The sequence below is a fragment of the Panthera leo genome, chromosome C1 (genome assembly GCF_018350215.1).
Source record: "Panthera leo isolate Ple1 chromosome C1, P.leo_Ple1_pat1.1, whole genome shotgun sequence".
NCBI lineage: Eukaryota > Metazoa > Chordata > Mammalia > Carnivora > Felidae > Panthera > Panthera leo.
The window spans coordinates 20,949,390-20,974,864 of NC_056686.1; the positions used below are offsets into that span (position 1 = coordinate 20,949,390).

A 25,475-nucleotide genomic window follows, 5' to 3' on the forward strand; every position below is an offset into this window, starting at 1 on the left:
CTCTCTGCCCCTCCCCACCCCACCCCTCTCAAAAATAAATAAACATTTAAAAAAAAAAAAAAAAAAAAGATTCTCTGGGGCACCTGGGTGGCTCAGTTGGTTAAGCACCTGACTTCGGCTCAGGTCATGATCTCACAGTTCATGAGTTCGAGCCCCACATCAGGCTCTGTGCAAAAAAAGATTCTCTGGGGCACCTGGGTGGCTCAGTTGGTTAAGCACCTGACTTCGGCTCAGGTCATGATCTCACAGTTCATGAGTTCGAGCCCCACATCAGGCTCTGTGCTGATAGCTCGGAGCCTGGAGCCTGCTTTGGATTCTGTGTCTGTCTCCCTCTCTCTCTCTCTCTCTCTCTCTCTCTCTCTGTGCCCCTCCCCATTTGTGTTGTGTCTCTCTTAAAAATAAACAGTAAAAAAAAAAAAAAAAAGATTCTCTTTCTCTCCCTCTCTAAACAATAAAAACTAAAATATTAAAATCAAATATTTAATTAAAATTAACAAAAACTTTTCCCCATAAGCTTCCAATAAAATAGGGAGATGTGTTCTATAGGAAAAATTCCAAAACCAGGGTAAAAAGTATTGAAAAGGAATGAGTTCATCTGAATTAGATTTGTCAAAGTGAGTTTAATAATAATCCAACGTTCTACTACGTTCCTTCCAACTCTCCTAGATTTTAGTAACTTGTCAGTCACAAGCCTAAGAATTTAATGTATAGAGAACCAGACTCCACGGAACTCAAAACCCCCCAAATTTTATCTTCATCCTCTCTTAAATCTGTGAAGTTAACTAAGAGAATCACAACTTTTTTCTGCAGGTGCTACAGACTGATACATGGTTTATACCAACATGAATATCCTATGTATTGCTTCCACTTACATAGAAAAATTTGTACCCTACTTCATCAAAATTCACAAGTCAAAACTCTATATATCATTCTATAAATCTGTATACCACGTTTATACATCAATTAGCTCTCCATTATTCAGATAAAATTTATCTTACACCATACTAACAGAACTAAGTCTTTTGAAATGTATGTCCTTACCTGTAAGAACTATAAAATCTAAGTTAGGTTCTTTGATCAATGTTTTATTTCTCCAAACTTATTTACTCCTTCAAGAATCCATGAGCCAAAAATTCAGTGCTGTCATTTCAGCACAGAATGAGGAATAGTAAAGGTTTCTTTTTTCATATTAAAAAATTTTTAATTCCAGTGTAGTTAGCATACAGTGTTGTATTAGTTTCAGAATGACAGTGAAGTTTTAACACTTGTTATTTTACAATTTTCAACCTAATTCACCTCTGTCGGAGGCAAGTTTGGCAAGCTTAGAGCACTGACTCTGGAGCCAGACTACTTAGGTTCAAATACCAACTCTGCACTGATGAGTGCTGTGGGAGTTTAATTATTCAACTTTCCTGTGCCTCAGTTACCTCATCTGTAAAATGGGGATAATAATAATAATATATTATCTTTGTCATAAGGTTTAAATGAGTTAATATTTGTGAAGCTCTCAGAATAGTGCCTGGCACCATAGTAAACATGTCAAAGCTGTTTGCTGAAGAAAAATTAAATAAATAAATATCTTAGACATAAGACAAATTCAGGAGGGAAATCTGGTCTTGAGTGAAAGTCAACTCATTCACTAGTTGCTCTTAGTTTTTCAAAGGGAAAAATATTAAAATTATTAAGGATAAGGCCCAAATAGCAAGAGATTCCCATGAGAGATTAACAAGTTGGACCTGTAGTTTTGCTTTTGTCACTTGGCTTGATTCCACATACCCTACACGAGAACTTTCCCTATAAGTCCTTTGCAAGGAAAGTGGTTTTTAAGCTCCTGGACAATAAAACATCAAATGTCAATCACATCCTGTTACTTAGCAAGTACACAGAACTCATCATGGTCACAAATACTTTCAGGAGATCCAACTGTGAGTTGTGAGTTATTAATAGCTAACATTTATGGAATGTTTTTTATGGGTCAGACCCTGTTCTAAGTACGTTACATGTATAATTCATTTAATCCTCTCAGTAAGTCTGTAAGATAGGTGCTATTGATTATTATTACCATTTTAGAGATAAGAAAAAGTACAGAGAGTAACTTGGCCAGGGTATTTACCTAGTAAGTCACCAACCTGGAATTCAAGCCCAGGCAGCCAAGCTTCAAAGCCTGAGGTTTCAAACCACAGCTATGTGCCATTCAATATGAAACATCACAGACAGGACTGATGACTTTAAAAAGCTGACCAAGCTAAAAATCTATGCTATGTCATGCTATTCCCAAGCCAGATAATGAGAAGATACTAAGGCAAGTTTCCTTCTTTATCCTCTCTCATTTTTGTTCTCCCAGGCCTCCCAAGTGAATATGAGTTAATAAAGTGAAGTGCTTTACACAGTGCCTGGAACATAGTAAGTGTTCATTAAGTGTTAGGAGGAGGCGATGATAAAAACAGTAGAGTATGTTGCTGACCCTGCTCACTCTAATGGCTATGATATGCTAGGAACTGCTGATATCTCTACTACCTTTCCCCCTTTATGATTACAGAAAAGGAGTCGGGACAATACATACATGCAGTCCACTCTTCAACCGTGTTACTTTCACCTGACCATATACACAAGAGACACTGCTTCACTGCTCAGTTCTCTTTTCTGGTTTACAAAGACTAGATTGGGGCCAGAAGAAAGTAGAATAAAACAGCTTTGTAACCTTTGGACTAGTTGCTAAGAGCAGAAGCAAAGTTCGCAAAACACAACTTCATCAACTTCAACTTTTGACTATAAGATGGAACCTAGCAAATGATTCTCATGATGGAAGCTCTGCATGTGACCAAGTGTTTTCAACCTCATGATTCTATATTATTGCAGTCTTTAAAATGATGTGCCTAACCACAGTAAAGAACAGAGATGACAGCAATGACAATCAGGGCAATAGGGTCTCCCTCTCAAATGTTCTGCAGTTATTTAGATTAAAAGCTTAACAGAATCAAGATACATTTCAGAGAAAAAAAAACTAACAAACCCAAACATTTTCAATTCCAAAAAACAATATTAGAAAAAAATCTAGCAGTCATTCAAATTTTTCAAACTCCAGGTATAATCCATTAATGTTGTCTTATTAACTTAGTGAAGACTAACAGTTTTTAATGAAATACAATAAAGCAAAATAGAACAGAAAATATTACAATGTATCACCAGTAGTAAAGATAATATTGTTCCACAAAACTTCTGTTTCAATTTTAAACATTAATATGTACATATACATGTGTAAGTACTGGATACTGTATACATACGTGTGTAAGTACCGGGTAACAATGAAAAAATGCATGTTATAGTGGGTCATGATCAAAAAAATTTGAAAGGCACTTTATCAGAATATAAAAAACTGACCAGTCAAGGAGGAAAATATCCACTTCAAACTACACAGGAAATAACATTCAGAGTTTTGGTGGTTCTCTTAGTTAAAAAAAAATTTTTTTTTTCATTTTGTTTATTTTAGAGAGAGAGAAAGAGAGCACGAGAGGTGGAAGGGGCAGAGGGAGAAAAAGAAAATCTTAAGCAGGGTCCACACTCAGTGCAGAGCCGCAGAGCCAAACTCAGGGCTGGATCCCACAACCCTGGGATCACGACCACAGTCTAAACCAAGAGCCGGAGTCTAAACCAAAAGTTGGTTGGGATGTGCAACCAACTCTTAATTAGGTTTTTATTTTTTTTTTTATTTTTTATTTATTTTTTTTTTAACGTTTATTTATTTTTGAGACAGAGAGAGACAGCATGAACGAGGGAGGGGCAGAGAGAGAGGGAGACACAGAATCGGAAGCAAGCTCCAGGCTCTGAGCCATCAGCCCAGAGCCCGATGCGGGGCTCGAACTCGCGGACCGGACCGCAAGATCGTGACCTGAGCTGAAGTCGGACGCTTAACCGACTGAGCCACCCAGGCGCCCCTTAATTAGGTTTTTAAAGGCAACCCTTTACTCTGAAAAAGAATTTAAAAAGGAGAAGAAAACCATCTATAAGAATCAATAGTTTAACAGTTACTCCAAATAAACAAGTTTCACAGAATGTGAGGTGCCAACACTAAATAAATATATACTAACAGGAGATACACAGGAATGAGATAAAGCAAACATTTTCAGTTCATCCAGTTATTAAATGCCACACCAGGGGCGCCTGGGTGGCTCAGTCGGTTAAGCGGCCGACTTCGGCTCAGGTCATGATCTTGCAGTTTGTGAGTTGGAGCCCCGCGTTGGGGTCTGTGCTGACAACTCAGATCCTGGAGCCTGTTTCAGATTCTGTGTCTCCCTCTCTCTGATCCTCCCCCGTTCATGCTCTGTCTCTCTCTGTCTCAAAAATAAATAAACGTTAAAAAAAATAAATAAATGCCACACCAATATTAGAGATGGCTTATACTCTTTGCAAAAGCTCTCATTCCCAATCTCAAGAACACTTATTCATCAGTTATCTGATAGCTGCTTCCCAACCTACAGCAAAGATTTGGTAAAAGGGAAAAGTAGATTTGAAAAATTCAGTGAAGTAATAACACAGTGATTCCTGGAGAATGTGGTTTTTTTTTAACGTTTATTTTTTGAGAGACAGAGAGAGACAGAGCGTGAGCAAGGGAAGGGCAGAGAGAGAGAGGGAGACACAAAATCTGAAGCAGGATCCAGGTCTGAGCTGTCAGCACAGAGCCTGACACAGGCCTCGAACCCAAGAACCTTGAGATCATGACCTGAGCTCAAGTCGGACATTCAACCGACTAAGCTACCCAGATGCGTCCTGGAGAATGTTTTTTAATAAGACAGGTATATACTACTTTTTACCCTAAAATGTTCTCTAAATTCTGAAATTTTCTAAAAAAACAAATCATATACACATTTTGGATTATGCTGTCGACAAAGAGTGAAACTGCCATATTAATATTATCAATCTAGTAGGAAAAAATTAACATTATTGTGTTAAATTAAAATTCCCTCTTATTTTAGGGGCGCCTGGGTAGCTCAGTCGGTTAAGCGTCCGATTTCAGCTCAGGTCATGATCTCATGGCTTGTGAGTTCGAGCTCCGCATCGGGCTCTGGGCTGACAGCTCAGAGCCTGGAGTCTGTTTCAGATTCTTTGTCTCCCTCTCTCTGGCCCTCCCCTGTCCACACTCTGTCTCTGTCTCTCTCAAAAATAAATAAACATTAAAAAAAATTTTTTTAATAAAAAATAAAATTCCCTCTTATTTTGAAAAAAGGAGGAACAACAGGTGAAACTGACCTAAATCTTTTTCAACTACTATGGAAACTTAAGAATAAAGTTCAATTCTACCTAAGAGCTAATCATTCTAATTTATTCCCATAGCAACAGTGCTGCTAGCAGAAACAATTTTCCTAAATTCAGTAATTGCTACATTATTAAATTTCAGGTGAAAAAAAAAAAACTATTGAAATTTTAGGAGATAAACTAATTATCAAACCCATATATAAAAAAGAATTGCTTCTGAAACAAAAATTAAATGTTTAAACCAAAATAAGGAATATTCTAAATCATCATAGCAAAGCTTCTCAGATCCATATTTTTCCCACCAAAAAGAAAAAAAAATCAAGACAAAAGCTACTATGAAAAATGGTGTACTGAATTAATGTCTGAATTAATAAAAGGAGTTAATATATAAGAAATAAAATTAGTATCCCTAACCAAGTGTCACTTCTTACCAGAAATAACTATAGTTTTCTTCTGCTAACCAGATTCCATGATTCTCAATTGTTTCAAAAACTCAGAAAAGTAACTTCTCATATCTCAGTCCCAGACTCCTACATTAATTAAACTACACTTCAAATGATATAAAATCATCTCCTTCCTTTAGAGATGCAACAAGAATTTTTACATTTGGGAATAATAAAAGCACAAAAGAAGTAATATTAATATAATCAGTAATATTCTAAATGACTACATGCATTTTTTAATTTATAAAGGAAATGGTTTGTGAAAGTTCTCCTCGTTTCTAAGTCAAACTAAAAACACTCCTCTTTTCTAAGAAAAACTAAAAACGCTAATTTAAATATATTAATCTCAACAGTCCTAAGGAAATGGAAGTACTTAATTTTGCACAAATTTCCAACTTTTCCAAATTTACTACTCAGTAAATCAGAAATCTGTTTGTTTTCTATTTCATATTTCAAAGTTGTTAAATTCATAGTGGACACATTAAGATTTCGAGTTTAAGACTATTACATAAATTTAATACTCTGCAGATCAAAGAAAGGAAGTATAATAAGATCAAGAGGTAGGACATTTTAGGGGCGCCTGGGTGGTTCAGTCAGTTAAGCATCGGACTTCAGCTCAACTCATCATCTCATGGCTTGTGTGCTCAAACCCCACTGACAGCTCAGCCTGGAACCTGCTTCTGATTCTTTGTTTCCCTCTTTCTCTGCCCCTCTCCCGCTCACGCTCTGTCTCTCTCACTCTCTCTCTCAAAAATAATAAACATTAAAAAAATAAAAAGAGGAAGACATTTTAGTAATATAGAATACATTTTATTAAATATGCTACCTTTTCTCCAAATAACTCAAAAGTAACCAACTTCCACACAATAATTTTTTAAAGAGGGAAAGATATGGTCCTGCTTTCCTTTTATAACACATGATTTTTGCCATCTAAGAAACACAGGTGGTAAAAGGGTTTGCAATTTGCCTTAGGCCAGCCCATGTAAAACTCCTCTCTAAGGTTCCCAAGCCCAAAGTGGTCCTCTGATAACAGTTTCCGGCAAACTGGATTTTTAACCTTAACCTACAAAGGAAGAAATCACTAAATTAGTAAAACGCTGTACAAAAAGGTCATGAACTCTAAAGCCAGAAAAATTAAGTTCAAATCCAGCTCTCTGGCTAACTAGCTGTGTTACTTTGGGCAAGTTATATAACTTCCATGCCTTGGTTTCCTCATTGGTAAAATGGAGATAAGAACAGTATTTACTTCACAGTGTTGTACAGCTTAAGGAGTTCATGTATGTAAACCACTCAGAGTAGTTCCTGGCACATAGTAAGCGCTATATAAAGCTGCTTTTATTTTTTACTGTTTTACCAATACAGATTTTTACAGTTCAGTTGCGAAAGTTTCCCAAATGAAATTTATTTAATTGTACCTATAAAAAAACAATATAATTTTAAACAGTGATGCAAATTAATGTAAGAACCTTAAAATAAAATAATGATGAGAAATCACTGTTTTGAAAACAATAGAAAATCACAAAATCTAGCTTAAAAAAATCATATACAATTGTCACTGAGAAGTGACATTTTCTTAGGATTAAGCTTATTTTAATTCTAATTATATTTTCTTCTTTTTTTTCTACACCTTGGTGATACAGGTTATGTTAAATCTTATGGTTTAATTCAAATATGTACAAAGAAAACCAAATTCAGGATTTAAGTGTAAACGCCAGCCTTATGTATAATGCTACCTAGTTCACATGAACAGCCTATATACGTATTACTAAAACTGTACATAGTAGGTACCCAAAAGAAACTTGCTAAAAGAAATATACAAATATTAACCAAGCTGATAAGTTAAAGTGCATCCAACACAATCGGTAGTAAGATCTGTAAGATATTAAGTACTATTTTTTTATTTTTCTTTTTGTTTTGTTTTTTTAATTTTTCCACCCAAATTTTGGAATCATTTGTTCCAGTTCTATGAAAAATGCCACTGGAATCTGTAGATTACTTTGGGTAGTATGGACATTGTAACAATATTAGTTCTTCCAGTATATGAGCATGGACTATCTTTCCATTTATTTATGACATCTTCAGTTTTTTTATTTTTTATTAAAAAAAATTTTTTTTAATCTTTATTTATTTTTTAAGAGACACAAAGAGACAGAGCATAAGCGGGGAAGGGGCAGAGAGAGAGAGGGAGACACAGAATCCAAAGCAGGCTCCAGGCTCTGAGCTGTCAGCACAGAGCCTGACGTGGGGCTTGAACTCACAAAACGTGAGATCATGACTCAAGCCGAAGTCGGACACTTAACTGACTGAGCCACCCAGGCACCCCTACATCCTACATCTTCAGTTTTTTAATCAATGTCTTACAGTTTTCTGTGTACAGGTATTTCACCTCCTTGGTTAAATTTACTCCTAGACATTTTATTATTTTTGATGCCATTGTAAATGGGATTGTTTTCTCAGTTCTTCTTCTTCTTTTTTTAATTTTTTTTTTTGAGAGAGAGAGAGAGAGAGAGACAGAGTGCGAGCAGGGGAGAGGCAGAGAAAGAGGGAGACACAGAATCTGAAGCAGGCTCTAGGCTCTGAGCTGTCAACACAGAGCCCGATGCAGGGCTCGAACTCATGGACTGCAAGATCATGACCTGAGCCAAAGTCAGACGCCCAACCAACTGAGCCACCCAGGAGCCCCTCAGTTACTCTTTTTTGATAGTTCATTATCAGTGTGTAGAAATGCAACAGATTTTTGTATACTGATATTTTATCTTGCAAATTTACTTAATCCATTAATCGTAACAGTTTTTTGTGGAGACTTTAGGTTTTCTACAGGTAGAATTAGGTCACTTGCAAACAGTAACAGTTTAACTTATTCCCTTACTAACTTGGATACATTTTCTTTTCCTTTTTCTGCCCAATTGCTGTGGCTAGGACTTCAATACTATGTTGAATAAAAATGGTGAGAATGGACATCCTTGTCTTGTTCCTGATTTTAGAGAAAAAGCAGTTGACTATGTTTGTGACGGGTTTGTCACATATGGTCTTTGTTATACTGAGGTATGCTTCCTCTATTCCTATTTTGTTAAAAGTTTTAAATCATGAGTTTTACAATTTCAATGGATGTTGAAAGGTTAGGACTACTTATACATTTCCTTTTTTGATTTAAAATACTACTATGGGGCACCTGGCCGGCTCAGTCGGTGGCGTATATGATTCTTGATAATCTCAGGGTTATGAGTTCAAGCCCTATATTGAGCATAGAAATTACTTAAAAAAAACAAAACAAAAAAAAAAAGGTAAAATACAACTACATATTTAAAAGAAGAAAACAGTAAAGTTTTCTTAAAAACATAAAATTTTATGAAGTCCATATTTCAAATATGTTTTTAAATATACTACAAATAAAGAAGATACTCTAATTATTTTTACATTTAATAATTAGATACCTTAGGACTTAGGTTGATGGGACCAAATAAAAATATTGAGATGATGATGTGGTTTCTGCTCCATTATTTATGTTCTCTGTCAATAAGACATATTAATAATAAGGCAGTTGGTAGCTTAAGCCATATATTCTGTATAAGAACATACACCTGTATTTTTAAGTTAATTGGCAGAAAGTCCACCTATTTTCAACTTTATTACAAATATAATTAACCCCCTAATATAAATGAATGCAGGGGAAGAATAAGCTTTTCCTAATATTCTTAAATGCATTTTGAACTTTTTAAAAAAATGTTTATTTATTTTGAGAGAGAAAAAGAGCATGCACAGGAGAGCAAGGGGAGGGGAAGAGAGGGAGGAGAGAATCCCAAGCAGGCTCTGTGCTGTCAGCATGAAGCCCAAAGCCGGGCTCAATCTCACAAACCATGAGATCATGACCTGAGCCGAAATCAAGAGTCCAACGCTTAACCATCTAAGCCACCCAGGCGCCCCACTTTGAATTATTTCTATGTTGAACTATTCTACGTTAACTATTTTGAACTAGTCTTCCTCCATTTAAAATACACATAAGTTAAGGTATCTTCTTGTTATATGTAGAACACAAAAATCTCTTAGACAACTACCGAAAAAGAAGTTCTATCAGCCTTTTATCTGAAAGCAAAACAAAAAGAACGAAGTTATGAAGTGGTTTAGGTAGGTCATAGAAACCATCACACCACAAGGTAAGGATGTGGTGTGGGTGTACTTTGTTTCTTATATTTTTAAAGCTGCATTTTCCTTAAAACATATCCTAGGGTTCAAGAATAAAAGTTTAAATATGTAAAACAACATACAGTAACAAGTAAAATGACAAAAAATAATCAAAAATAATTGAACCAAATAAAAACAGAAAACCTGGTATGCATAAACTAATATGAGAAATTTATTTTAAATGGAGTCCTCAGGGTTACAAAATAAGACTGCCAAACTAAAGGAGAAATTTCTATGGAAAACTGACATCAATTCCTCTCCTGAGCTTTCCAAACACATACACTAAGCTGTCTCTAGTGATAATTTTTGTTGTTGTTTGGAAGCTGGGTAGGACATGCACACTTTTCAGAAATTAGAAAGTCTATTAGTGTTTGGTAGGAAGACAGGAGCACGAACACAAATGCTCCAATGAGACCACAGGATGTTCATGTAAAGGCTTTTATGCAGCATTCATATCATAATGGGCTAAAATGATTTTAGCAGAAAAGAGAGAAAAAGACTCCCTAAGACTTTTCAACTTTTACTTCTGCACAACAGTTTCTTTCTAGGGGCCATCTTTGAAGGCAGCCTTGAATTTAAAAATCTGTCATAAATTCCTTCTCCTAGAATTCATTCCTATGGCACAAATGTATTGAAATGAACCACTAGGGGCGCCTGGGTGGCTCAGTAGGTTAAGCTTCCAACTGACTTTGGATCAGGTCATGATCTCAGTTTGTGAGTTCGAGCCGCACTCTGTGCTGCCAGTACAGTGCCTACTTGAGATTCTCTCCCTCCTTCTCTCTCTGCCCCTCCCCTGTACTCTCTCTCTCTCAAAAACAAATAAATAAACTTAAAAAAAAAAAAAAAAGAAGAAGAAGAAATGAACCACTAAATACTACATTGTGCTCTCTGGCCTACAACTTTGAGAGAACTAAAACCCACTTCTCTGGGTGCATGACTCTGAGTACAAGACTTCTGTATTTGTAAAAACTGACCTTGGAAAAATCACCAATTCTTTAAGTCTTGATTTCCTTATTTGTAAAATAAAAGGGTAAGTTTGAGCTCTACAGAACCCTCCAGCTGTAACCTGTAGAAATCCATCTACGTTTAGACTTAGACATGCTCAAGAAATAGAAAGTTCAGAAGAATGTGGAAAGATGGTCTTGCATCAATCCAAATATAAATCTATCTATGGAGTGCCCATGGCTAAAAAAAAAAAAAAAAAAAAAAGTCCACAAACTTAGAGGTAAAGAAGCAGTTAGAGGGAGTCAGCCCATACTCACTGGGGTTAGTTTTTAAGGATGTGAAATGAGGAGACCCAGGTTGAACAGAAGCTGGAGTTTCCAATGTAGGTGCTGGGGAGAAGGTATGGGTAAAGAGCTTTCCAAAGGGCTTCCCTCAGCAGTTAGATAAGGACTGAAAACCACCCAAAGGGTCCTTCTCTGTGGCTTCTAGGACTAATATGGCCAAGCTCCAAAGTCCCTTGCTAAAAATAGCTGAAGGGAGCAGCCCCATTCTGGAATGAGCAAGGTCTATGCTATGCTTGTGTATGTATATGCATCATATAATGAGAGAAACTTTTCTCTAACTCACCAGTCAAACATGAAGCAGACACTTCACTTAAATACTAAATCTCAGAGCACAATTTATATTTCAAAAGCAGATCACATAAAAGTATTTGCAATCAAATGCCAGACATACACCACAAACACTGGAAAAACAAAAATAAAAATTATCCAACGCTGTGTCTCAAAATATACCTCGGATCACAAAATCTGAGACACTAATCCCTATTAAGTCCAATCTCTTCATCTTGGAGGTGACTAAAAGCCATCAGAGAAACTTTAAAAATTTAAGAGAAACCTAACTCTCAAATGAGAAAACGATGGTTTTTAAGACTAAGGTGGAGGGGCGCCCGGATGGCTCAGCTGGTTAAGCATCAGACTTCTGCTCAGGCCTTGATCTGGCAGTGGTGAGTTCGAGCCCCCGTGGGCATCTGCGCTGACAGCTCAGAGCCTGGAGCCTGCTTGGGATTCTGTGTCTCCCTCCCTCTCTCTGCCCCTCCCCGCTCGCACTCTATCAATCTTTCAAAAATAAACATTAAAAAAAAAAAAAAAGACTAAGGTGGAAACAGTAAGGAAAAAATAAAAGAACAGTCGAAGTAATAAAGTAGTGTAATGTCTGGCTTATAAAGAAACAGGAAGAAAAACAGAAAACTTGTCAATACGGTAAAAACGAAGAAACCATCTGTAAGAGGTTAAAGATAAAGGTACATTTGCACACGGAGTTCAATTAATGAAAACGTACTCTGAAACTACTAGAGTGCACTCTTTGGCAGAAAACGTTTCAGTAACTCTAAAATTTCTGGCAAGGAGCTTGTAAATCTGGGGCTAAAAATCTCCCAAGAAACTCTTGTCTTCTGTCATAGCACCTGTCCTTGTAAGTAAAGCCCATGCAGAACACAGAGCTGATCGTCCGCATTTTTGCCTCAGCTGTGCACATCCACTCTCATGGGACAGAAAACACAAAAATGACAGCACGTCCTCATGGCCTGTCAGTTAACAAGACCACACAAGCCCAATCGCTAGCTGTTCCGTGTGCCTGCCACCTGTTAGCCTGCTCCAGAGAGAGCCCCCCAAACTGTGCTCCAGCGAAGAAAAAGGGAACGCCTTTGTTGTTCCCTAACTACGGAAGCTACCAGAGTCTAACACAACGCCCCAAGGCAAAACTTCCCCCAAGCCGGATGAATCGGCCGACACTGGGGCTTTGGCTAAGCCCTTCTCTAGCTAAGAAAAGGCGGGAGAACCCCAGGCGAAGCACAGATGTCACCTACTAGTCCCGGGAGGGGACAGGGATCGAAGGTGACGGAAGTTGGGGGGCCGGACCTAGGACCCTCGAGAGACGAGCTCAGTTTCGCAGTGGAGGAGGGGAAGCACAATGAGGAGGTGGGCCGTCCTGCTGCGGGAAAGAACAGCGAGAACCCCGGGAGGTGCTAACGTGAGAAGCAAGGGAAAAAGCGAGAGGCAGTGGTGAGGGAAGCGCTGAGGCGAAAGGCAAGAAACCCGGGCTTGTAACGGGGGGATGAGAAAAACAGCGAGGCGAGAGGTGCGCGGAGGCCAGCAAAGCTAAGGGGGAGGTGAAAGAGTCGAGGCCGGCGAGGGAAAGGGCTGAAGTGAGGGAAGCACTGCAGGGACAAGGGACAGGCAAAGAAAACCCCCACCCACAGGGACCGGGACAGAACTCTTGACCCGTCCCCGTACGGGCTGTACTCTACCGGCCGCACTCTGACCCTGTCGCGGCGGTGACTCACCCTAAGGTTGCAGAGGCCCCAGAGCAGGACATGGGTACTGGTCCAGACCCACAGCAGAACCCAGCGGATGGAGGAAACCGCGGCGTTAGCGTGACCCGGATGCGCATCCCTAGGAACCGGAAGTCAGCGGCCAGGGTCACCTCACAATCCACACCTCTTTCCGCCAGAAGCCTCTGGGCGCATGTGTCAGGCCTCACGGGGCGGGGCGGGGCAGGGAGGCGCCTAGATCCCGCCCACTCCGCCGTTCCGGGAGCTCCGCCCCTGGTTACGCCCCACCGCGCGCCTCGGAGGGGCTTAGTGCTGAGGGGTTGATTTCTTGCTTCGCCCAGGAACTGGTGGTGCTTGTGCGGCGCAAGCAACCACGACAAAAACAAAAAAACAAAAACTTAACGCTTTCATATTTTTAGAAAGGCTTTTAGAATGCATGTAATGCTTGCCTCCCTAAAGCGATCGTGAGAAGAAATGCTGGTTGTATGTGGTAGTTTTAGAAAAAATGCGGGAGGAAGAATGAGTGGGAAGTTTTGGAAGACGCTGGTGGGGAGGCGAACCCAATATTGGTTTATTCCCAACATCTATTGGTCTTACAGTAACTTCTCTTGCGTGCACGCTATTTCATGTGATAATTTTATCAGAAACAAAATTTACAGATGCTTCACTAACTTTAAGTTACTACCCAAATAGGAGCAGGGTTGAATTCAGGCATGTGGAGACCTGAAATTTATTCAATTTGAGGGCCCTGTTAAAGAAAATCCAAAATTACAAATACAATATTAGGTGTAAAAATGAGTCTTTGGAGTGAGAAAAGAAATTACAAATTACAAATTTTAAAGCTTCACAAATAACACAAAATCCAGAAAAGTTACACACTGTTTTTAAACTAAAATACTTCTTTTCTACACTTTTTGGGCTGTATACTCTTTGATCACCTCTTCCTATGACAACTTATTAAGTAATATCATTTATTGAGATCTTTGACTCCTCTCTTTCACACCCTTCATCTAATTCATCAGTGAGTTCTGCATAATCTGCCTTTAAAATTTGTTCAGAATCTGACCATTTACTGCCTCTATTGGTACAAGCCACAGTCGATGTGCGACTGCTCTTTTTATACCCTTCCTTTTCCACAATCTATTAATACAACATCAACAGGCTTCTGTTAACACCTTAAGCAGATCCTGTCCCCGCTCCAATGGATTCCTGTTTCCAAGTGAAAACAAAAAATCCTTGTACTGCCCTAGAGGACCCTCAAGACGTGACACTACCTACCCACCCCCGAGTACAACTAACCTTATCTCCTACTCTCCATTATACCACCACGTCAAGGCACATTGGGCTCTTTGCTATTCCTCAAACCTGCACATGAACTCAGGACCTTCATGCTTGCTGATCTCTGCTTGGAATCTCTTCCCCCAAACACCTGCATCATTCACCAGGTCACCTCCTTTACATCTTTGTTCAAATGTTACCCTCTCAATGAGAACTTCCTTGCCACTGTATTTGTATTATTTATTTATCTGTTTGTTTGTTTTATTTTGAGAGAGAGTGAGAGGCAGAGAGAGGGGGAGAGAGAGAATCTCAAGAAGGCTCCACACTGTCAGCATGGAGCCTGATGTGGGACTTGAACTCACGAATAACGAGATCATGACCTGAGCTGCAACCAAGAGTTCAATGCCTAAACCAGCTGAGCCACCCAGGCATCCCCCTGCCACTGTATTTAAAACTGAAGCACCCTCACCCTCCCCAAAATTTTTAGCCCAGTTTCCTACTTATTTTTTCTTGAATAACATTTATCCCATCTAACAATTTGCTAATGAATTTGGTTAAATGTCTTTCTCCCGCATATACACACCAAAATGTAAGCTCCAGGAGATGTCTGTGTTTGTTCACGGATGTATTTCAGCACCAGAGCCTAGCACATTGTAGTTGCCCAATATGTTTGTTGACTGAAAGGATAAATTGCCCATTTATTTGCTTTTGCTCATCTGAAACCATGCAAACTGAGCCACCATTTCCACCAGGGGGAGCCCGTGAATAACCAATGTGGTATCCCCAGAAAAGTTAATCTGAAAGTGTGTAGTATGCATAATTCTAGAACAGAGTCACAGGAAAGTGCATAAATTCCTCCCCAGAGTAAAGACTGCTGTATCTACTAACAATAAAAACCCTCCGATGTCTTCACAATCCTTTAAGAATAAAATCTAGGTGTGCCTGGGTGGCTTATTTGGTTGAGCGTCTGACTTTGGTTCAGGTCACAATCTCACGGTTTGTGAGTTAGAGCCCCGCATCGGGCTCCATGCTGACTGCGTGAAGCCTGCTTGGGATTCTCTCTCTCTCTTTCTCTCTCTCTCTCTTTCTCTGCCCATCCTCGCTTGTGTTTCTCTTGTTTCTCTCTCTCTCAAAATAAATAAACTTTAAAAAATAAAATAAAATAGGGGCGCCTGGGTGGCTCAGTCGGTTAAACATTGGACTTCGGCTCAGGTCATGATCTCCCGATTCGTGAGTTCGAGCCCCACATTGGGCTCTCTGCTGACAGCCCCAATCCTGGAGCCTGCTTAAGATTCTGTGTGTGTCTCTCTCTGGCCCTCCCCCTCTCTCAAAAATAAATAAACATTAAAAAAATTTATTTAATAAAAATAAAATAAGATAAAATCTAAAAAAAATAAAATAAAATAAAATCTAAACTCTATACTATGATCCACAAGCCCCTTCTTGACCTGTTCTCCCCCTCAGATGTTATGCTCAGCCTCCCTTCCCCTCACATACAGTTCCAGTCTCCCTGTCCTTTTTTCCTATACAAACTTTCTTAGCTCAGAGCCTAAGCACGTACCGTTCCTCTTCTCTTGAACACTCTTCCCCAAACTTTCCAATGATTGCTTCCTTCTGCTACTCTCATTTTTACAAAAAAATTTTTAATGTTTATTTATTTTTGAGAGAGAGAGAGAGAGAGCATGAGCAGGGGAGGGCCAGAGAGAAAGAGACTGAGACACAGAACTTGAAGCAGGCTCCAGGCTCCACGCTGTCAGTACAGAGCCTGATATAGGGCTTGAACTCAACAGCAGTGAGATCAGGACCTGAGCAGAAGTTAGACGCTCAACTGACTGAGCCACCGAGGCGCCCCTCTGCTACTCTCAGTTACATTTCACCTTTGAAGTCTTCCCACAGGCCTCCCATGGCCTCCTGGCTGCTGTCTAAAGTAGCTCCTGTCTCCCCTTCACATGCTTTTTCTTCATGATCCCTCTCACTATCTGAAATTACCTCGTTTGTTTATTGTCCATCACTAGAAAGTAAGCACCATGGGGGTCTTTATCTCTCTTGTTCCCTGCTGACGTCTCAGTTCTAGAAGAGTGATTGGCATACAGTAGGTGCTCAATACATAAAATCAGTAATTACTAATATTTATTGAAGATTGGCTGTGTGTTTCTTACTCTACATGGTAAATATATAAGTGCTCATGTTTCTTTTTCAATCCTCCCAACAAACTTAGGGAGTATTATGACTAGCTCCATTTTACAGATTAAAAACCTGAGGCACAGATAGGTTAAGGAACTTGCTCAAGGCCACACAACTGGCAAGAAGCAAACCCAAGGCTTGAACCCAGATCTGTGTGACTTCAGAGCCCATGATTTCTCTCAAACTACAGGAAGAGAAACAGGTAGCCACGTATGAATTCGTTTTACTTACTAGTTAGTTTCCTTTCTCTGATTTCAGGCATCTTCACTTACTATCATAGTTAGTAGAAGTGGAAATGTTTATTGTTTTCTTTTTTTCCTGACCTATGTACCACTCTTGGGGCCAGATATAAAGAAATATGCCAAAAAATATGGTTTTGTTCAAGTTGAGTTTAGATGCTTAAATACTTGTTATTTTTTGTAGATTTGAAAAATTTCAAATATTACGTTCAAAATTCAATACATAAGAAAGGCTATTAAAATCGTCTAAAATGGGGCTCCTGGGTGGCTCGGTTGAGTGTTCGACCTTGGCTCAGGTCATGATCTCACAGCCTGTGAGTTCGAGTCCTGCGTTGGGCTCTGTGCTGACAGCTCGGAGCCTGGAGACTTCTTCTGATTCTGTGTCTCCCTCTCTCTCTGCCCCTCCCCTGCTCACACTCTGTCTCTCTCTCTCAAAAACAAACATTAAAAAATTTTTTTAAATAGTCTAAAATATTATAGCCAGATCTTTTTTTTTTAATTTTATTTATTTATTTTTAAGTAACCTCTACACCCAACGTGGGCCTCGAATTCATGACCTGAGATCAAGAGTTGTGTGCTTTTCCAATTGAGCCAGCCAGGTGCTCCTATAGCCAGGTCTTTCCAAACACATCCAAAATGTAAATCAAGGGGTGCCTGGGTGGCTCAATCAGTTAAGCATCTGACTCTCGATTTCAGCTCAGGCCATGATCTCACAGTCATGAGATTGAGCCCCATGTCCACTGAGTGTGGAGACTGCTTGGGATTCTCTCTCCCCCTCTCTCTGCCCCTCTCCTGCTCTCGCTCACGTGCTCTCTCTCTCAAAGTAAATAGATAAGTATTTAAAAAATAAAACAAGACATAAGGAATGTATGACCAGTGTTTTGTTAACGGTTATCCATTTGAACTCTCCTGACTAATACATCTGAAGCAGAGCAGTCTGGGTTTTGTTTCTGTTCACTTCTCTATCGCACTTAAGGCAATATCTTATTATACACATGACAGTTGAGCCTCTAAAAGCAATGTATAGTTGGTGGGATAAATATAGGATTACCGTATGATCTAGCACTCCCATTTCTGTGAATATATCCAAAAGAATTGAAAGCCGAGTGTCAAAGAGATATTTGCGCACCTGGGTTCATGGTAGCATTTTTCACATAGCCAAGAGGTGGGAGTAACCCAAGTGTGCAACAGCAGATGAATGTATAAACAAGATGTGGTACATAGGTACCACAGAATACCATGGATCCTTAGAATGGAAGGGAATCCTGTCACCTTCTACGATAGGGATGACACTTGAGGACATGCTAAGTGAAATAAGCCAGTCACAAAAGAACAAATACTGTATGATTCCACTTACACGACATATCTAAAGTAGTCAAATGTATAAATGTAGAAAGGAGTAGTGGTTGCCAGAGGCTAGAGGGAGGGGACAGAGGGAAATCGTTGTTTGGCATACGCTGAACTACACAATTAAAATGACAAAAATAGGGGCGCCTGGGTGGCTCAGTCGGTTGGGCGTCCGGCTTCGGCTCAGGTCATGATCTCATGGTCCGTGGGTTCAAGCCCCGCGTCGGGCTCTGTGCTGACAGCTCAGAGCCTGGAGCCTGTCTCAGATTCTGTGTCTCCCTCTCTCTGACCCTCCCCCATTCATGCTCTGTCTCTCTGTCTCAAAAATAAATAAACGTTAAAAAAATTATTAAAAAAATAAAATGACAAAGATAGTAAATTTTGTGATATGTGTTGTTTACCACAGTAATTAATTTTTTAAAAAGCAACATAAAATAGACTACCCTACAATCCAGCAATCGCACTATGAGGTGTTTATCCAAAGGATACAAAAATACCGATTCAAAGGGATACACGTACCCCAGTGTTTGTAGCAACATGATCTACAATAACCAGATTATGAAACGGTTCATGTGTCCATCGACTGATGAATGGATAAAGAGGATCTATACAGATACAATGGAATATTCCTCAGTCATAAAAAGAATCAAATCACGCCCTTTGCAATGACATGGATGGAGCTAGAGAGTATTATGCTAAGTGAAATAAGTCAGTCAGAGAAAGACAAATACCAAGTGATTTCATTCTGATGTGAAATTTAAGAAACAAAACAGGGGCGCCTGGGTGGCGCAGTCGGTTAAGCGTCCGACTTCAGCCAGGTCACGATCTCGCGATCTGTGAGTTCGAGCCCCGCGTTGGGCTCTGGGCTGATGGCTCAGAGCCTGGAGCCTGTTTCTGATTCTGTGTCTCCCTCTCTCTGCCCCTCCCCCGTTCATGCTCTGTCTGTCTCTCTCTGTCCCAAAAATAAATAAAAAACGTTGAAAAAAATTAAAAAAAAAAAAAAAAAGAAACAAAACAAAGGTGCAAAGGGGGGGGGGGGGAAGGAGAGAGAGGCAAACCAAGAAACAGACTCTTAACTACAGGGAACAAACTGATGGTTGCCGGTAGGGAGGAGGATGGGGTTAAAATGTGACGGGGATTAAGGAGTGCACTTGTGGTAAGTACCAGGTGTTGTATGGAAGTCTTGAATCACTATATTGTATACCTAAAACTAATATTACAACTCTACGTTAACTAACTGGAATTTCAATAAAAACTTTTTTAAAAAAAGCAATCTATAACAATCTAATCATTGCCGTAACAAGAATGTGGGTCACTTTATGCCTACTTGGCCCTACATGGTATTAGAGTCATTTTCACAGTTTGGTCCAAATTTCCACCAGTAAGAAGACTTTGAAGTGGAATAAACTCACATTTTTAAGGTAAGCAGTAACCATTACTGTCTTCAGAGCAAAGCATTTCCAGGCTCCTGAGTATATTATCTTCATTTTACCCTCAGGCATCTTAACCCACATGGTTACTGTTATTGTGCACATTTTTCCCCTAACAAATCAGTATCATTTGGAAACATCCAAGATCTCTTGCTTTACAGAGGATGATTCTTGTACAAAACTCAGGTTTTTTTGTTTTTTTTTTTTTTAATGTTTATTGATTTTTGAAAGAGAAAGCACGAGAGCGGGATAGGGCAGATCGAGAGGTCAGAGGATCCAAAGCAGGCTCTGCGCTGACAGTAGAGAGCGCAGTGTGGGGCTCGAACTCACAAACTGTGAGATCATGACCTGAGCCAAAGTCAGAGGCTTAACTGACTGAGCCACTCAGGCACTCGCAAAACTCAGGTGTTTTAGGAACACCTCACAACAATGCATACGGGATTAAAATTATAGCCCTGGAAATCTACCTGGGATATAAATGGAACATTTTCTGCATTCCTACCACAGTCAGCTCTGTATTCACTAAGATCACACTTGAAGTGTATTCTGATTATCTATTGGTATGTAACAAACTATCCCCCAAATCAATGGTTTTAAACAACTGCTGTATCTCACGAGTTTTGAGTCAGAAGTTTGGACGGGGTTGACTCCTCTCTCCTGCATGACATCATTTAGAGTCAGCTGATAGTATTCTAACTGGCAGCTGGGCAGCTAGACTGGTCTGACAGGTCCAACATGGCCCCAGTCATGTACCTGACACTTGATGGGTTGGCTGAAAGGCTGGCTTCAGCTAGCCTCCTAGCCACATAGTCTCAGAGCCTCTCCACATAGTCTCTCCACGAGGGTAGTTGAACTTTTTTACATGGCGGTTGAGGTCTCCATAGAGACAGGTCTTGGAAGCTGCCATTCTTAAGGCCAGCCTTAACTGACACAGCAACACTTCCATCCTGGTCTATGGTCAAAGCAGCCATAGAGGTCACCCAGATTCAATGGGGGCAACACAGACCCAGCCATTGTCAGAGTCACAGACCTATGGCCACTACTGTAGCCTGCCTGATGTTGACCAGAAGAGCTCCTGGGGAAGCATTCAGTTTGATGTGGCTGTACCTGTTTAGTGAGCAGGTACTTTGTGATAGTCTAGGCTCTCAGGACACAGCAGAAAACCCATCAGCCCAGACTTCTGCCCTCATGGAGTTCACATTCCCATCAATCTGTGGTCAGAAATGTTGTGTATTGCATTTGTTCAGCTCAACATCCATTCCCACATCCTTCTCATGAGCCTTACTCCCCTACACTGCAAAAGTGGGAAGGTTAAAGATGGGCACTTCTCAGGATCCCTTACAGCTAGGGTTCTGGATGAAAACTAGGTATTGAGAGGCACTTGGGTCAGATTTAAGAGAAATGAGAAAGAAGCCATGTTCCTGCACCTTGGCTGTTTCTACTGGCCAATAGGATCATCGCTGGAGACGTGGGTTTTTCCTGTAGCATTCTTTCCATTTCTATCTCCAGCTTTACAAGTTGGAAAGGTAGTTGTAGGAACAGCAACCAGGAAGGCAGTTCCCCCATCCTAGTTTTCTGATCTCTGACCCTTAGTTATAGAGATAAGATCTTGAAACCAGCAATCCCTGAGTTGGCCTCCTGAGTCTCTCTCCTTTAGATTTTCCAATGATTTCGTAAACATCTGATTTCCTAAAACAATTGCTTTCTGCTTCAAACACCTAGAATGATTTCTTTCCTGTGCAGAAACCTGAGAAGGTATAACACTAAAGTCGAAAATACTTGGTTCCCATTATCTCTGCCTTCTAGGTACACTCTTCCATGTTTAGCTCATGATTACATTAGAATTCTTCACGTGGAAATCTGAGCATCTGCCGTCCTTGCCTTTAACTCCTCCCAGACAGTCTGGAGTCCCAGACAGCTCTACAGCTTTCCTGGGGCCGGGTGAACATGACCAGCACCCCCCGCCCCCGCCCCCCCCGCCCCCCCCCCCCCCCCCAGCAGAGAGAAAGCCAAGAGCAGGATGCCAAATGTTACAGTAGACAGCTACAGGAATCCCAGGAAGTCCCAGGAATCACTGAAAGCTTGGCAAGTGCAGTCGCCCGCAGTGAAGGGGCCCAGGGCACCATGTCAACGTGAGCTCTTCAGAGGCAGGGTCCCTTCCCTGCTGGGTCGCTCCCCTGCTCCACAGCAGTGTGCTTTTCAGCTACACAATGGGAATAAGAATATTTATCCTGATTCAAGGAGCTTTGTAAACTATACAGTACTGCCTAAATATAAGATGCTACGTATTATCTAGACCAACAGTTCTTAAACTCTCCAAAGCACTATCAGGGAGTACGTGAAATAAAAACTATTATTTTAAAATAACTAACTCATGGGGCCCCTGGGTGGCTCAGCTGGTTGAGCGTTCTACTTCGGCTCAGGTCATGATCTCACGGTTCGTGAGTTCAAGCCCCGCATCGGGCTCTGTGCTGACAGCTTAGAGCCTGGAGACTGCTTCGAAATCTGTGTCTCCCTCTCTCTCTGCTCCTCCCCCACTCATGCTCTGTATCTCTCTCCTTCAAAAGTAAATTCTAAAAAAAAATAAAATAATACTAACTCAGTATTTCACTTTTCACTCTCTTTTTTTTTTTTTTTTTTTTGAGAGAGAGAGAGAGAGTGCACTACTAGTGGGGGAGAGGCAGAGGGAGTGAGAATCCCAAGCAGGCTCCACGCAGATCTCACCTGGGGCAAAAATCAAGAGTTGGATGCTTAACCAGCTGAGCCACCCAGGCACCCCTTCACTTTTTCACTCTTATTCTCCCAAAAGTGTGGTGGAGTTTTTCAGAGATTATGCGATGATGTCATTGCTCTGACAGCTAAGGAATATGTGTTCAAATATGCACTTTGCTTTTTTGTAAGTTTTTTAAAAAGTGTTGATTTATTTATTTTGAGGGAGGGAGAGAGAGAGAGAGAGAGAGCAGGGGAGGGGCAGAGAGAGAGATAGAGAATCCCAAGCAGGTTTGTGCTGTCATCTCAGAGCCCAACGTGGGGCTCAATTTCACAGTCTGTGAGAGCATGACCTAAGCCGAGATCAAGAGTTGGATGTTTAACCAATTGAGCCACCCAGGCACCCCTAAAACAGAAATTTTAATTTTTTAAAAATGTTTATTTATTTTTGAGAGAGAGAGAGAGAGACAGAGAGAGAGAGAGAGAGAGAGAGAGAGGATGAGTGGGGGAGGGGCAGAGAGAGAGGGAGACACAGAATCAGAAGCGGGCTCCAGGCTCGGAGCTTTCAGCATAGAGCCCAATGCAGGGCTCGAACTCAAGAGCCGTGAGATCATGACCTGAGCCAAAGTCAGACACTCAACCTGAGCCACCCAGGTGCCCCCAGAAATTTTAAAAGTAAAGCACAAAGGGGGCACCTGGGTGGCTCAGCCGGTTGAGCGTCTGACTTCGGCTGGGGTCATGATCTCACAGTCCATGAGTTCAAGCCTGGCATCAGAGTCTGTGCTGACAGCTCAGAGCCTGGAGCCTAGTTCAGATTCTGTGTCTCCCTCTCTCTCTGCCCCTCCCCTGCTTGCACTCTGTCTATCTCTCTATGTCTCAAAAATAAATAAACATTAAAAAAAAATTTTTTTTTAAAAGTAAAGCATAGGAGTGCCTGGGTGGCTCAGTCGGTTAAGTGTCTGACTCTTGATCTCGGCTCAGGTCTCGTTCTCAGGGTCATAAGTTCAAGCCCCATGTTGGACTCTGCCCTGCACGTGGAGCCTACTTAAATTTTTTTTTAATTTCTGTTTTAATTTGTGAAAGAGCAAAAATTAATACCTGTAACCTATTTAAACAAAGGCTCTTTGGGGTTCTCAATAATTTTTAGGAGTGTTAAGGGATCCTAAGATCAAAACATTTGAAAACTGCTGACTTAGGCAATTGTAACACCCATCGTTGTACTATCTATAGCGGCCTCCACTTTAACCACTTGCGGATGCCTGCTTCTCACTCATGGCCATATCGTTGCTGCATCCAACACCCTTCTACTGGGATGCCTTTCTATTTTGATTAACACACTTGAGATAGTATCTTTTTGCACAGATGTCCAACAGCAGCTGTCTTGGCACAGCCTTGAAACTCCACATAACTGTGAGCTGTCTTTATGGGCAACACGATGCCCACTGACCAACTCCTTCCCTTACCAGCACTGGGTCATCCTTTCTGGCTGGATTCATCTGGGATACCTGGTCTCTGCCCCTCCTTTCACCCTATTTAACATTAGTCTGACCCACTTCGGCCTCCTGTTCCTACTTTTGGTTCCCCTCTTGTTCAGGTGATCCCTTGCTAGGGGGATCCTGGCTACCTGCCCACAAGTAAGTTGATCCCCACCCCTTATCGCTGTCCAGTTCCAGTCATCCCCAACCCTTCCTCATTCCTGACTACAGATGGGTCAAACTGAAGCTCTTGGAAGTTTCCTGCCGACCAAATAATAGATTAACGTTTGCTTTTAATTATGGCTGTATCCTCCCCCAAGAATGCTGTTATCTGTGTATTTATAGTCTGTTAGATTTAAATTTTTTTTTTCAACTTTTTTTATTTATTTTTGGGACAGAGAGAGAGAGAGACAGAGCATGAACGGGGGAGGGGCAGAGAAAGAGGGAGACACAGAATCAGAAACAGGCTCCAGGCTCCGAGCCATCAGCCCAGAGCCTGACGCGGGGCTCGAACTCACGGACCGCGAGATCGTGACCTGGCTGAAGTCGGACGCTTAACCGACTGCGCCACCCAGGCGCCCCTAGTCTGTTAGATTTAAAATGAAAACATAGGTAGGGGCACCTGGCTGGCTCACTCAGAAGGGCATCCATCTCTTGATCTCAGAGTTGTGAGTTCAAGCCCCATGTTGCGTGTAGGGATTACTTAAATAAATAAAACTTTAAAACAAAACAAAACAAAACAATAAAAAATGAAAATAAACAGCAATGGATAATTCTTGTGGATAAGGATGAAAGAGACTATTCGTTTCCATGTTATATTTATCAGGTAAATTTTCTGGTTGTTTTGGGTTTTGTTTGTTTGTTTGTTTTTTGGTCTGTTTCTTTTTTCCTAGAGTGAGAATGTATAGAGATTAAGAGCAAGGGCTCTGGAGAGATTGTGTCTGTGTCTGCTCTCCCAGAATTTGCTGGCTCTCTCACTGATAGTTGTGTCAAATAACCTCTCAGTACCTCATATTTCTCACTTCCAAAATGGAGATTTGAAAAAGAATCCATTGAAGAAGGAGGAGGAGGAGGAAGAGGAGGGGAAAAGTCTTTATCTCATAGAGTTGTATGAGAGTTAAAAATATGTAAAGTGTTTGGAATTATACAGATACATTCCTGTATAAGTGATTAAAAATCAAAAGAATGGAGATATGGAAGCTAGGCTATGAAGCTTTCATGAGTTTAGAGATACAGGAAAAAAAAATTGTAATGGGCCCTAAAGTCTGGATCTTTATAAGGAAACTTGAGAAGTAAGAAACCATTCATCCAAGTGCCTTGGAGAATGCCAAATACGGGATCATCCATTCTACTTTGTTTAGAAAGATAAGAAAGCTAGTGAATTTTTACATAGGAGTTACTGTAAGATTTAAGACAGATCTAGGGGCACCTGGGTGGCTCAGTGCGTTGAGCATCTGACTTCAGGTCAGGTCATGATCTCACGTTCTGTGAAAGCCCCAGCATCAGGCTCTGTCCTGACAGCTCAGAGCCTGGAGCCTGCGTGGGATTCTGTGTCTCCTTCTCTCTTTGCCCCTCCCCTGCTTGTGCCCTCTCTCTCTCTCAAAAACAAATAAGCATTTTTAAAAATTAAAAAAAAAATCCAAATGAATTCTGAATCA

General features: G+C 40.6%; 1 protein-coding gene across 2 annotated transcripts in view; it reads right to left on the reverse strand.

Annotated features, from left to right (window-relative positions):
• Window positions 1-13,299, reverse strand: part of EYA3 (EYA transcriptional coactivator and phosphatase 3) — a 97,244-nt gene extending 83,945 nt beyond the window's left edge. Inside the window, exon 1 of one of the 2 annotated variants that reach the window (XM_042954211.1) lies at window positions 13,168-13,299. The gene's annotated coding sequence lies outside the window, so the exon portion shown is untranslated. The remainder of the gene's footprint in view (window positions 1-13,167) is intronic. The other variant, XM_042954212.1, reaches the window with a different exon arrangement.
• Window positions 13,300-25,475: the final 12,176 nt, after the last annotated feature.